This window comes from Halyomorpha halys, unplaced genomic scaffold, assembly GCF_000696795.3.
Source record: "Halyomorpha halys isolate HHAL.00 unplaced genomic scaffold, Hhal_1.1 Scaffold409.1, whole genome shotgun sequence".
Taxonomy (NCBI): Eukaryota; Metazoa; Arthropoda; class Insecta; order Hemiptera; family Pentatomidae; genus Halyomorpha; species Halyomorpha halys.
The window spans coordinates 151276-163336 of record NW_027115142.1 but is presented as its reverse complement, the minus strand read 5'-3'; the positions used below and the strand labels follow the sequence as shown (position 1 = coordinate 163336).

Below are 12061 nucleotides of genomic sequence, written 5' to 3'. Positions count from 1 at the left end.
CCTAGGACTGATAAAATTTGTATTATTAATTAAATTATTGCTAATGTAATATACATTTCCAAGATTCCCTATGACCAAACTGGTATTCAAGCTCACATGAGCACAGAACACCATCTCATGAAATTACAGAGAGAAGTGAACACAAACTTTAACAGAAATACGGCAACGGCTATGATATTTATTGACTGTACAAAGGCCTTCGATTCCGTCTCTCACTGTATCTTATGCCGCAAGCTTATAGATTACGAATGTCCGGAGCAGCTCTATTCGGTCATCGCCTCATTCCTTAAGAACATAAGTCTCTCAGTTCAAATTCAAGTTTTGATCGAATCTGGCACCCAGGACTGCTATACAAGATCTGTGAATTCCTACCACCTACATAATTTCTTATTATCAGTTCTTATCTCTTAGACAGATTATTTCAAGTAAATTACAACGACGCCTATTCATATCTATTCCCTCAGTCTGACGGTGTACCTCAGGGTAGTATCCTTGGTCCTATCCTTTATACTGTTTTCACAGCTTACATCCCAACCCATACTAACACTATCCTATATGACACACTATATACACACTATCCTAACACCACGTATGACGATGATACATGTCTATTGTCAGTGAACAATGATCCTTACATTGTATCCCAAACCCTCCAATCCCACATCAACACCCTTGAAGAATGGTGCCAAAATTGAATTATTAAAATTAATTCCAATAAATTCCACCAAATCACATTTACGGTTCGTAGTAAACCCATGAGCTCTTGCCCTACAGTTTCCTTTAATAATACCCCACTTATTCCTGTCAAACAGATTCGTTACTTAGGAATACATCTCGACAAACGACTGACATGGAATCCTCATACAAGACTGAAAAGACAGGAAACTGCTCGTCGATTTCGACTATTACAACATTTACTAGACAAACGGTCTAAATTGCCAATCCATTACAAAATACTGATCTATATGACTATTATAAGGCCTATCCGAACATACGGAGTTGAGCTTTGGGGCTCCACTAAACCATTAAATTCCTTCCGAATCCAATCCTTACAGTCCAAAATCCTTCGTAAAATCCTTAATGCTCCTTACTTTGTCACAAATCAAGTCATCCATGACCTCAATGTTCTATATGTTGCCGATTTGGCCAAAACCAAGTACCATTCCTTCCATGGAAAACTTCCCAACCACTCAAATCCACTTTCTAACCTGGCTTCTCCTTCATTACTTAATAATTCTCCTAGGCGTCTGAAAACAAGATGGCCTCGAGATCTTCTCCTCTAGAAATGTTATTGGAGTTCTACCAATGGGTAGATTCTCCACATGTTTGAATCATGTTACTACGTCACCTACAGCAAATTTACTTGTTCTATATATGTTATACAGTTGTAATAACAATAAATAAATGATTTAAAAAAAATCAAGAGAACCACTCTAGCACCGTTCCACTGACGTATGTCGAGCCACAAGGGGCCGTACTTTCGCCAGTGTTGTTCTCGATCTATACCGCAGATGTAACAACTACAAAACTGCTACGATAGCCTCCTACGCGGATGATATCGCCATCCACACCAGCAGCGTTAACCCCACGGATGCACTAAAACAAGCGGGAAAAGTCTGTGAAGAGATCATTCAACGGCTGAATTATCTTAATATCTCCGTAAACCCCAGCTAAAACGGACAGCGTAGTGTTTGCACACCAAGCAAAAAAGAGAGAAAAGCTTCTGAAAAAGGTCCAAGTGGCAAACTCTATAATGTTCCCATCCAATGCCATAATCTATTTGGGTATAAAACTGGATCAACATCTAAAGTGTTGTACCCATCTATATCAAAAAACAAAAACAGTCAGAAGGAAATCCTACCGCCTACACCATCTCCTAACATCATCGGTCCTTTCCCTCCGGTTAAGACTCCGTCCAGAGCTCCTATATGGTGCTGCCTTGTTCATCCACCTCAATGATGGTACACAGCGCCACCTTCAAGATTTCCGAAATTCCATACTGCGGAAGATTGTACGGACTACTGTATGGAAGAAGAAGAAACCGCAGACACTTCACAAATTATTGGATGTCTCAACGGTCCTGGACTTCATCAAGAGGAGGCATATTAAATTCCTGCACTCGTTGAAATATCGGCCCAATCCACTATTCCAGGGGTTGCAACCAGTGCCCCCACCAGTGCGGTACCAGAGGCAGCATTATAGCCACTTGAACAGCCTGTAAATATTGTAAATAGTCAATAGTCGGAGATTTGGTACCTAGTATTTAGGATCATTAACTCCTAATAGTGGTATGCCCCAATACCATTAAATATCACACAGATTAACTCAAAGTCAATACTCATTCACTACATCCATGTTTTAAAATGTAAGAACTTTTCAGATAAAATCAAAACCCCACTATACAGACACTGTTAAACACATAACCTTATTTCAAATAGGGGGTTAAAAAAAATAAATATATATATACATATTCATTGGCTCAGTATTCTTATATTGAGACTGATGTGCCCTTAGGTTATGGGATGGTATGAAGTATACGTGATGTATAGTTACTACGCAAGTATTGAACTCCAGATTTTCAAGGACTCATAAGGAAAACGCGGAGTCCGGTCAAATGCTGAGGCAACAATTTATTTCATCAAGGTTATGTAATGGGTACCTTCAGATGGAAAGTGTTTTAGGTTTGTAGAGGATCGCTTTCTGCAAGTCCAGTGTATTCATATTACTGTAGTTCATCAAGAAAAATTCCTACTACATGAAACTTTTCTCAGAGTAAGAATTATTAATGACTCCACGAAGTTGCTGAATATGAAGAATGATGTTGAATTGGTGATATGCTCTAATCCAATTTTTATGTAGATTGTTTTTCAAAAACTTCGTAGAAGGTTCGTTGTTATGCAGTAAGTGGGTGAAGATAGTGATTGGTATGGGCGCAGGCAGAGTCGTGATGATTTGTTTCTGGAAACATGATGTGATGTAATTAGTAAGGTAACATTGTTGTGTTGATATCTTCACGGATCACAAGATCACAACCGCACCTTCGAAAGGACAAGATAAATACACGTCGATTCAACCGTAAAAAAGGTTAGATTAAATGAGCTTAATTAACCGTCATATACTTATCTCTAAAAAAAAAAAAATGGTGGAACCAATAAAAAAGAACCTCTTTTATATTCCGTTCTTCCTGTAATTTACAGTTTACCATTTTAATAATCTCAGAATGTTTGTCAAAAATTAATCCAAGAAGGAGACTGTCATAGAAGAGGTTAATATTTTTGCCAGCAATTCCAGAGGGCTTATGCTCCCATACCAAACCTCTTCGCCACCTCTTATATTGTTGTATTTTTTGTGTGTATTTTATGTATTTATGTATTGGAACTACTTTTTGATTTTACAAACTACATGTTTGGTTTATATCTTTCTGAGTGAATAGATTTTTGACACCATTTTGTTTCTATTTTCTAATTAAAAGTATATCTATTCTGTTTTCTGTTTAAAATTATATGGTAAAATTTAATCTGACAGAGTATTTTTTAAATTCATTTAAAACTATTTCTTTTTTCGTTTTCTTTATTGGTATCGCAGTTACCATATGGTCAAAAAATGAATATACGAAAGAGGATTTTGTGTACTACCGTATCTAATAAATATCTGCTAAGGTCGAGGCAATATGAGTTTTCATGGGGCATCCGAATTTTCGGATATAGAATTTTTCATTAAATTGAAACTATCCTCTATCAGTAAATAATGTAGTAGTATATATTATGTATTGAAACTATCCTCTATCAGTAAATAATAAAGTTTATGCTCGATTTTCAATAATTTACTCTGATTCTAGCTTGTAAAAAATTTAAAAGCAATGATAGTAACAATATTTTGATAGTAAGGTATTATTCCTGAAATTATTTAATTGACATAAATTTATTTCCAGTAATTATAAAGTTACCATATATGATAAAGGTATTATTCCTGAAATTATTTAATTAATATAAATTTATTTCCAGTCATATTTACTTTATTAAAATGGTGGGGTAAATTTTGGTATTTTATTTTTCATCAAAAAGGTTGACCGGTTTATTTTGCTGGAAAAGAATGAGTAAAGAGTAATGAATAAGATATTAATTTACTTTATAAGTAAATTTATAAAGATTTAAAGACATTCTTCGTAACCATCAAACTGAAATTTAATAATGTAATTATAAATAGATCATTAAACATCAATCGCTTTGTTTGAATCTTTTGTGTCATAAATCATTTTTCCTATAGATTCTTCATATAATAGCTACAGCCTCTTACAACCCACTGGAAGACGAATTAATTACAGGTGGATTCTTTGTAAATATTATTGATTTTAATTTTTCAGTACAGCTCAGTTGCGTGTAGGTTTATATTCGGAATTTTTTTTCTTTTATTAATTACATATGCTCAAGTATCAAACTTCCAATATTAACTCAATAAAATTAAATATTTTTCAGTGAACTAATGTTCATATTTTTACTTGAAAAAACATTCCATTAAACATAATTTTTTGTTTGAAAAATATATAGATTTTTATGCATTTTAAAAAAAGAATTATGAATATGATTCTTTAATTAATAAGATAATAAGAATTATCAATTTCATGTTTTGTTTCAACAGTGTTCAGTGTTCTCTAGGTTTTGAGTTAAGTTCTCAGAATTTTTAGATAGGTCAACGTTCTTGTAAAAGTGCGATCTAATTAACGGACTTTGAAGTTATTTAACACATTTATATCTAAGAATCAAGATATGTTATCTCCTGATTTTATGTATACTTTTAAAACTTTATTATAAATACTTTCCTGCCAGAACCTTTTCGGAAAATATCAGCAATAATTTTACAACCTCAAACGAAATTTATGCTGTAGGATGTGGTTAATTAATTATTCTCTTAATTTATTCTCTAGAAAAAATCGTTGGTGTAGAGCAAATTTTCCTTTAAATATTTTATTTAATAAATTAGTTAGTGCATAACCTATAATCCATTGCCAGAACATAATAATACAATTCTTTATATTTATATTATTAGTAGTATTATTACCAGTTTGTAATGATTATCAATTATGATAATTCGCCAAAAAATATATAACGTAGTTAGTCATATAATTTAATAAACAAAAATACAAGAGGGAATAAAAGAAGTCTATTATACAAAATTCTAGACACACAAATAGATATTTTAATTATAAAAGGTCACTGAACCATAAGCGGAATATTCTATGGGTCTGGGATTTTCCTGAGAGGTAGATACTTTCCTCTCGTTAAAACATGTACCATATATAATGAGAGGCTTAGGAATACTGTGAAAGTAACAAAAAATGTATAAATATTCAGTCTTTTGAGTTTGCAATATTAAATATTTTATATATAAGCTTATAGATTCCATACAGACTTGTTGAACTCACTGATTAGCTGACCAAACGTTTTACAGAAGGAGAGTAATAATTATTGGTTCTTTTGTGTAATTTAATCAAACAAAGAGCCCAACTATTAAAGTATGTATCATCTTCAATTCTCAATAATATAAAGCAAATATGTAGGTAAATATATTTAGAAAGTTAGGAAATATCATAATCAATTCAGAAAAATAATAAATTTATTTAATATAGTAAAATAATAAGATAAGCAAGATATATATCCTTTTTTTCCGTATACACAAACATATCGTCGTTATGTAAAAATGGTAAATGCAAAGAATTGAGTATTTTCGTTTTCTATTTTTATTGGAAAATTTTTACTCGATACTATTTATTTTAACAGTATGAAAAACAGTTGACAGTGGGAATGGAATATTACAAGATTTCAAAAATATAAACAATCTTCCATAACATGTGATGTAGAAATTATAGTACAGACCGACAAAACTGTAAATAAAAAATTATACATAATAAAATAAATTCCCGAAGTAGATCATGCACATATCATACAGTTGATAAACTTTAACAAAGTAAAGAACTAATTTCTATTAAAAATATTTAGATTTTGGGAATTAGTTTTTTAAATAATTTTATTAACAAGTCATATTATAAATAACAATATGTTTTAAAAACATAATATTTGAATAAGTTATATAAGTAAATTAAGGAAAATCTTCTAATCATCAGGTTTTAGAAAATAATTAAAAATCTATTTGTTTTCACAATCGAAACCAAAGTATATCTTTTGTTTAACTATTGATTTTAACTTTACAGTTGAAATATAACCAACGAAAATTAATGTCGAATTTTCATTAAAAGCATTTACATTCACAATATATTTAGTTTTTAATACTTTAATAGTTTTTAAAAGCAAAATTACAAGCTTTTAATATTTTGCGGTAATTTTTTTCTCAACATTTTCCTATCTCACCCATTTAAATTTATACAAAGGGTAGTATTATACAGAAGTTTTGACACAACTGAACAGAAAAGCATCGTACTTTACCGAAGTAAAAGTTGTCGACTAAATGATTTTTTTTTTTATTTATTGATATTTACAACTGTACATAAAATACATCAAGTAAATTTGAAGTAATATTATAATGGTATGGTACAAGCATGTAGAAAAACTACCCATTGGTAGAACCCTAAAAACATTTTTACAATATAAGGTCTCGAGGCCATCTTCTTTTCAGACACCTCGGAGGATTGTCTGGAATGAAAGCAAGGTTAAAAACTAATGGGTTTGAGTGGTTAAGGAGTATATAATGGAAGACTTGATATCTGGTTCGGGCTAAATCAGTTACATATGGAACATTAAGGTTTTTATGGATGATTTTATTTGTTACAAAGTAAGGAGCATTAAGAATTTTAAGTAGGATTTGGAGTTCTAAGGAGTGGATACGAGAGAAATTCGAAAGAACACTGTTAAATTAGAAAGTTTGTTTGAATATTAAAGAAATTATCTCTTAAAGTTTTAGTGATCACCTATAGATTAACAATTATTATAATTATAATGATTTTTTTCGTACCCTCCTGAAACGGAAATAAGTTAATGAATAAATATAGAAGGTAGTTTAAATGTATACCTGTGAGTTTGTAATTCCTTGGGTTGCCTTGTGGTCTTTTAAGTTTATGAGAAGGGTCCAATAAAGGTGGTGTCGTGATGGGTTACGCCGGTGGATTACAGAAACTCATTTCAATTATAATGATTCTATTCAAAACTATTTTTATATGATTTAATTTTTACCTAATATAAGAGATGAACGAATACTTTTTTTTCTTTTATCACTCCGGATAAAACAGCTCTTCTCTCTAACCGGTTGTGTCTCGATATGTTATCGAGGACGGATAATGAGATGCTGATATGGAAATGTTATAATACTAATAAAAATATATCCTTTAACATATTATTTTCGTTCTATATGAGCTTTATTTTGTCTATCGATTTGTTTTCTTTTTGAATAGGATATATAACTAATATCCAACGGTATAGATAAAACAAAATTAACTTATATCTCGTAACGTTTGATCAACAGATTATGATAGGAGGGGAAAGATGGTATATCTTTAAGATAAAAAAAGCCATCTAGAGCATTTTAATACCATAATCCTCAATACAGTACATTACTTAGTGATAAGGAAACAATTATCGTCTAAGGAATTATAGTAATCCACCATACAACAATAATTATTTACATGTATTACTAAACTAAGGTTTATTTTTTTACTATATTATTTTACAAAATATTTTTTATTATATACTTTGACTTCTCAAGGTTCTGATGAACTCTTTTTGTGACGAATATTTACTATTCATATTTCATCAACCAGTAACTCATACAATTGTATTATCTAAAAAAAAAGATATTTATTGTAGATGCAACCACCGGAATTGTTCCATTTTGATTTAATTGAACTTTACCTGTTGTACAACAATCACGTAATTTTATTTAATAATTATTAAGACAATATTCACTGAGCCAACATAGAAAAAAACGAAGATTTTTTATTCATAAGTTGAAACTGTATGGGATATAATAACATTTTTAAAGTTAACTCTAGTCACTAATTGTAAATAACAACGAAAAAACATCTAACTTTCTATGTGGTTTTCTTTGTACTTTAAGGTTTGATAAGAAATTAAAAAAAAAAAAATTGTTTTACAACCAATTATAATTATAAACAAAGTATAAATTAAATAATAAACTAATGCTAATTAAAAAAAACAACTTAAAAAAAGCAGGACTTCGGAAGATTCTTGCGCTTCTTTAACTGGTATTGGAAGCCTGGGAAGGATGACTGAAGATGATAGCCACAGACGCACAGGACTTGAGTGAATTATCTGGCCATTGTTAGAACTCTAATATAATTATTTACAATAGATCTCTCCACTATTGTCGGTTCAACCTTCAGAGAGCATTACAGGGATGTGTGAAGTTAGATAGGAATTGTGCTAAGCGATTACAATGATAATTGAGTTTCTCATCAAATTTGGACAGAAGAAAATCTGAGACATTAAGAGCGTTAAGACTTTAGTGCATGTTCGTGTGAAACGAAAAAGATATATATATGTAACGATAATTACGTTCTTTATTCTTCAATAGAACAATATTTACACTTACATATATTACAAAACATTTATAATTTACAGTTTTTTTCAGATAACAACACACGTTCTTTTTAAATTAATTCATTGTAATTGATCATATGGCGAGAGGTTTCAAATGGGTTTGCCACTAAAACAAATGTAAAATAATGTAACTTTAAATGAATTATAATTAAAAATATATTTAAAAGAAATATACGAAAGAAATAAAAATGTTGATAATAATTTCGACGGTGGCAAACCCATTTCAAATACTCTCTTTGCAAACGTCGACTATTGCCGCTGAAGACGTTAATCATGCCACCACAAGACCATTACTGAGACATTAAGAACATTATGTGGGTTATTGTTGGTTAAATAATTTGGAGTATTGACTATTGTCCGAAAGACTTTGGACTGGAAGGAATAAATGCATTTCATGTCTTAATTTTTGGTACTCCACCACACTTAGTCCATAAGTCGAAATAGTTTTTAGTATTGTATTGTGAAGTAGTACCTTGTTGTAATCTTTTTATTTAAAAAATTGATAATCGATTTTCTTATCTTTTCCAGTATTAAGATTGGATAGAATTTTTACAATGAAATCTGCTAAAGGATTAATCTTATTAACCTAAAAGTAACCAACAGCAAATAATAAATTAGTATTTTAATTTCGATATCAAGAATAATAATAAATAGTACAAGTATTTGATAATCTTATGAAGATGAGCCTTTGTCTTACTAAAACTAAAGTAAATAGATATTCCTAATAAATAATCATTATTAAATGTCTACGACCCAAACTTACCAAAATCGATAAACCTAAAGCACCTTCTCAAACTGTTATAACTAAAACAATAAAGTAACATAAAGCTCAAAGCCATAATTATAATTATTATAACTCAAACAAATGATAAAAATACACATACTATAAACTATAAACTCCAAACTTAATAAAGAAAGTAAAAGTAAATAATAAATGAGTTATAATAATAAATAAGTAAATAATATTCTAAGGTATGATTCAGGAATGGAGTTACTAACTATAATGTTTAGGTGGTTTACTCATAAAATACACAAATATACAAGAGAAAAATTGAAGTTAACAGATATTTAATTATAATGTTTTTTGTTTTTTTATCTTATGGAATTAGTAATTTTACTTTTTATAAGCAGATCTTTAATATTAATATTTTTTTTGGAGTTTAATCTTTTTAACATTTTAGAATGGAAAAATCAGATAATACAAAAATAGGAAATCTTGACTCAACGTGTTTCACTTGTAAGCCAACGATATTATAAATACATTCTCGCTCATTATATATAAATTGTAAAGAAAATAAATGATGAAACTTTAGAGAAGAAATCATCATTCATTTATTATGAATGAGTTGTATTAATTTCCTAATGTTATAATTATTGTAACTACAGTTTTAACTACAGTTTTTACTAATGTTTTCATGTCTTAATCTCAACCTTCAACGGAAAACAAATTTTTTTTTCCTCAAAATAACGTACTCTGAATAGTACACTAATTACAAATATCACTATAGCATTACGTTTTCAGTAGTGTGCTTGTGCCCATTATTTAAAATTACAATTATTGTAACTACCGTTTTAACTAATGTTTTCATGTCTTAATCTCAACCTTCAAAGGAAAAAAATATTTTGTTTCGCTCAAAATAACATACTTTGAATAGTACAATAATTACAAATATCACTACAGCATTAAGTTTTCAGTAATGCGTTTGTGCCCCTTTTAATCTCCAAGTGAGTGGAAAGTGCCAGGCACAGTCCGGGAAGTCCCAAAGCTTTGGAATAGCCCGTTTATCGACCATTCGCCACTTATAATAATTTAAGTCCTATAATTTTCTGAAATTTTAATCCTTAGGTAGATTATAATTTTCAAGAAATATAAATTGGTAACATTAATGATTGTTTACGCAAATTGATTGACAGCCCAATTTACAACTTTAATAAATAGCACTTAGCCCTAATTGCTGCCAACATTGTGTGTTTTTAGGTTAAAATAACTCGATTTTTCACAATATCTGAAGATAAAGTATGTATATAAATTTGCTAGCTGTTACGTTGAATTATAAAACTTCTTTTGTGTATTTGCACCTTAGGTGGTCTCAAAGGTCACACGTGAGGGAGGCTTTTAGTTTCAGAACCGGCTCCATCCGGTTATTCACAAAACCTTTTTATATTATAGCAGGTAGTCATTCCAGTTTTATATTTTATATACTTAAATTGGCTGTTGTTAACACATAAGACATAATTAACATTACTAAATAGAAATAGAAATAGAAATAACAGACTTACTACCTGTTAGAAAGAACAGTTACGTGTTGGAAAACCCAAAACAAACCCATATTCTTCATGAATTTTCTTCATTTCATCCCTATTCACTTTAATGATCATTTTAGTTCTGTTTTGACTATGATTTTTTAAATAATAACAATACATTTTTAAAAAATTCTGCTTCGAAATTATTATTTTCAGAAAACAAATTATTTTTTATACTACTTAAAATGATATTTATATTCCAGATTACAGATTTTTATTCTATTTATCAGATCTATTACAGATTTTTTTTTTTTTTTTGTTTTTTAATAGCCGAGTGTTCTATTTCAGATGGCCACGAGACCAGCTTATGTAAAATGTCATTACAGTACTATCAGTCGGTAGTTGCTCTACACGCCTGTAACACTCCATTTTAACTAACATAAAATTTTCTGAATGTATTATGTAATATACAGTTGTAAATTTCAATAAATATATTTAAAAAAATATTATATTTCCAAATAACTTCACCCAATATCCATCAAATTCATTCTAACGAATTTGTGAATAAAATACCTACCTTATGTTCTTTAGATGGAAAAATGAATAAATAAAACTAACACGATATTTCACAAGTAAGCATTTAAATAGCTATTCATAATTGATCCAGCCACCTTCCTGGATATCATAAAAACATTTATGTGAAACCTATGAAGCCGATTACTTCCTCAAACAATACTGGTGGAGGAAGTAAAAAAGAATTTCTTAAGTGCTGGATAGGTTTAAGTTGTGAACTCTGTGGCAGATACAAAGTGATCATAAAACCAAATGGATACCTCTCTCCATACCTGGGGAAGAAGTTTGCCTTCAGAACGTAGGCTCTTTGGCTACGTCATGTTAGAGCTCTTCCTAGGTTTATATTTGTCATGTGTAACTTATTATTGTTAGATATTAGTTATAATATAGTAATAGAAATATTACAGATTGTTTTAAATCAATCTAAAATTATGATATTTGGTAAGAGCACTGATATTTAACTACACTATACAGTTAAAGAAAAGTACGCTCCTATTTGATATCTTTGCAGGAACAAAAAACATTTTTCATATTTCGTATTATTACATATATTTCTTTATTTCCTGTGTTAGGACAACAAAATATTGTTTTGTTGTAACCTAATCGAATTTAAAATGGTCATAAAGAAACTTCAAATGTTTTAAATCGAGCTTCTCATTTATTCTCTAGTGTTTAAC

The 12061-nt window shown here is 29.8% G+C and overlaps 1 long non-coding RNA gene across 1 annotated transcript; it reads left to right on the top strand.

The window, feature by feature from the left end:
* Positions 1 to 2693: 2693 nt before the first annotated feature.
* LOC136796971 (uncharacterized) lies at positions 2694 to 11317 on the top strand. The gene is made up of 2 exons (XR_010844760.1): positions 2694 to 3084; positions 11160 to 11317. It is a non-coding gene; the product is annotated as an uncharacterized lncRNA (long non-coding RNA).
* The last annotated feature ends 744 nt before the right edge of the window (positions 11318 to 12061 follow it).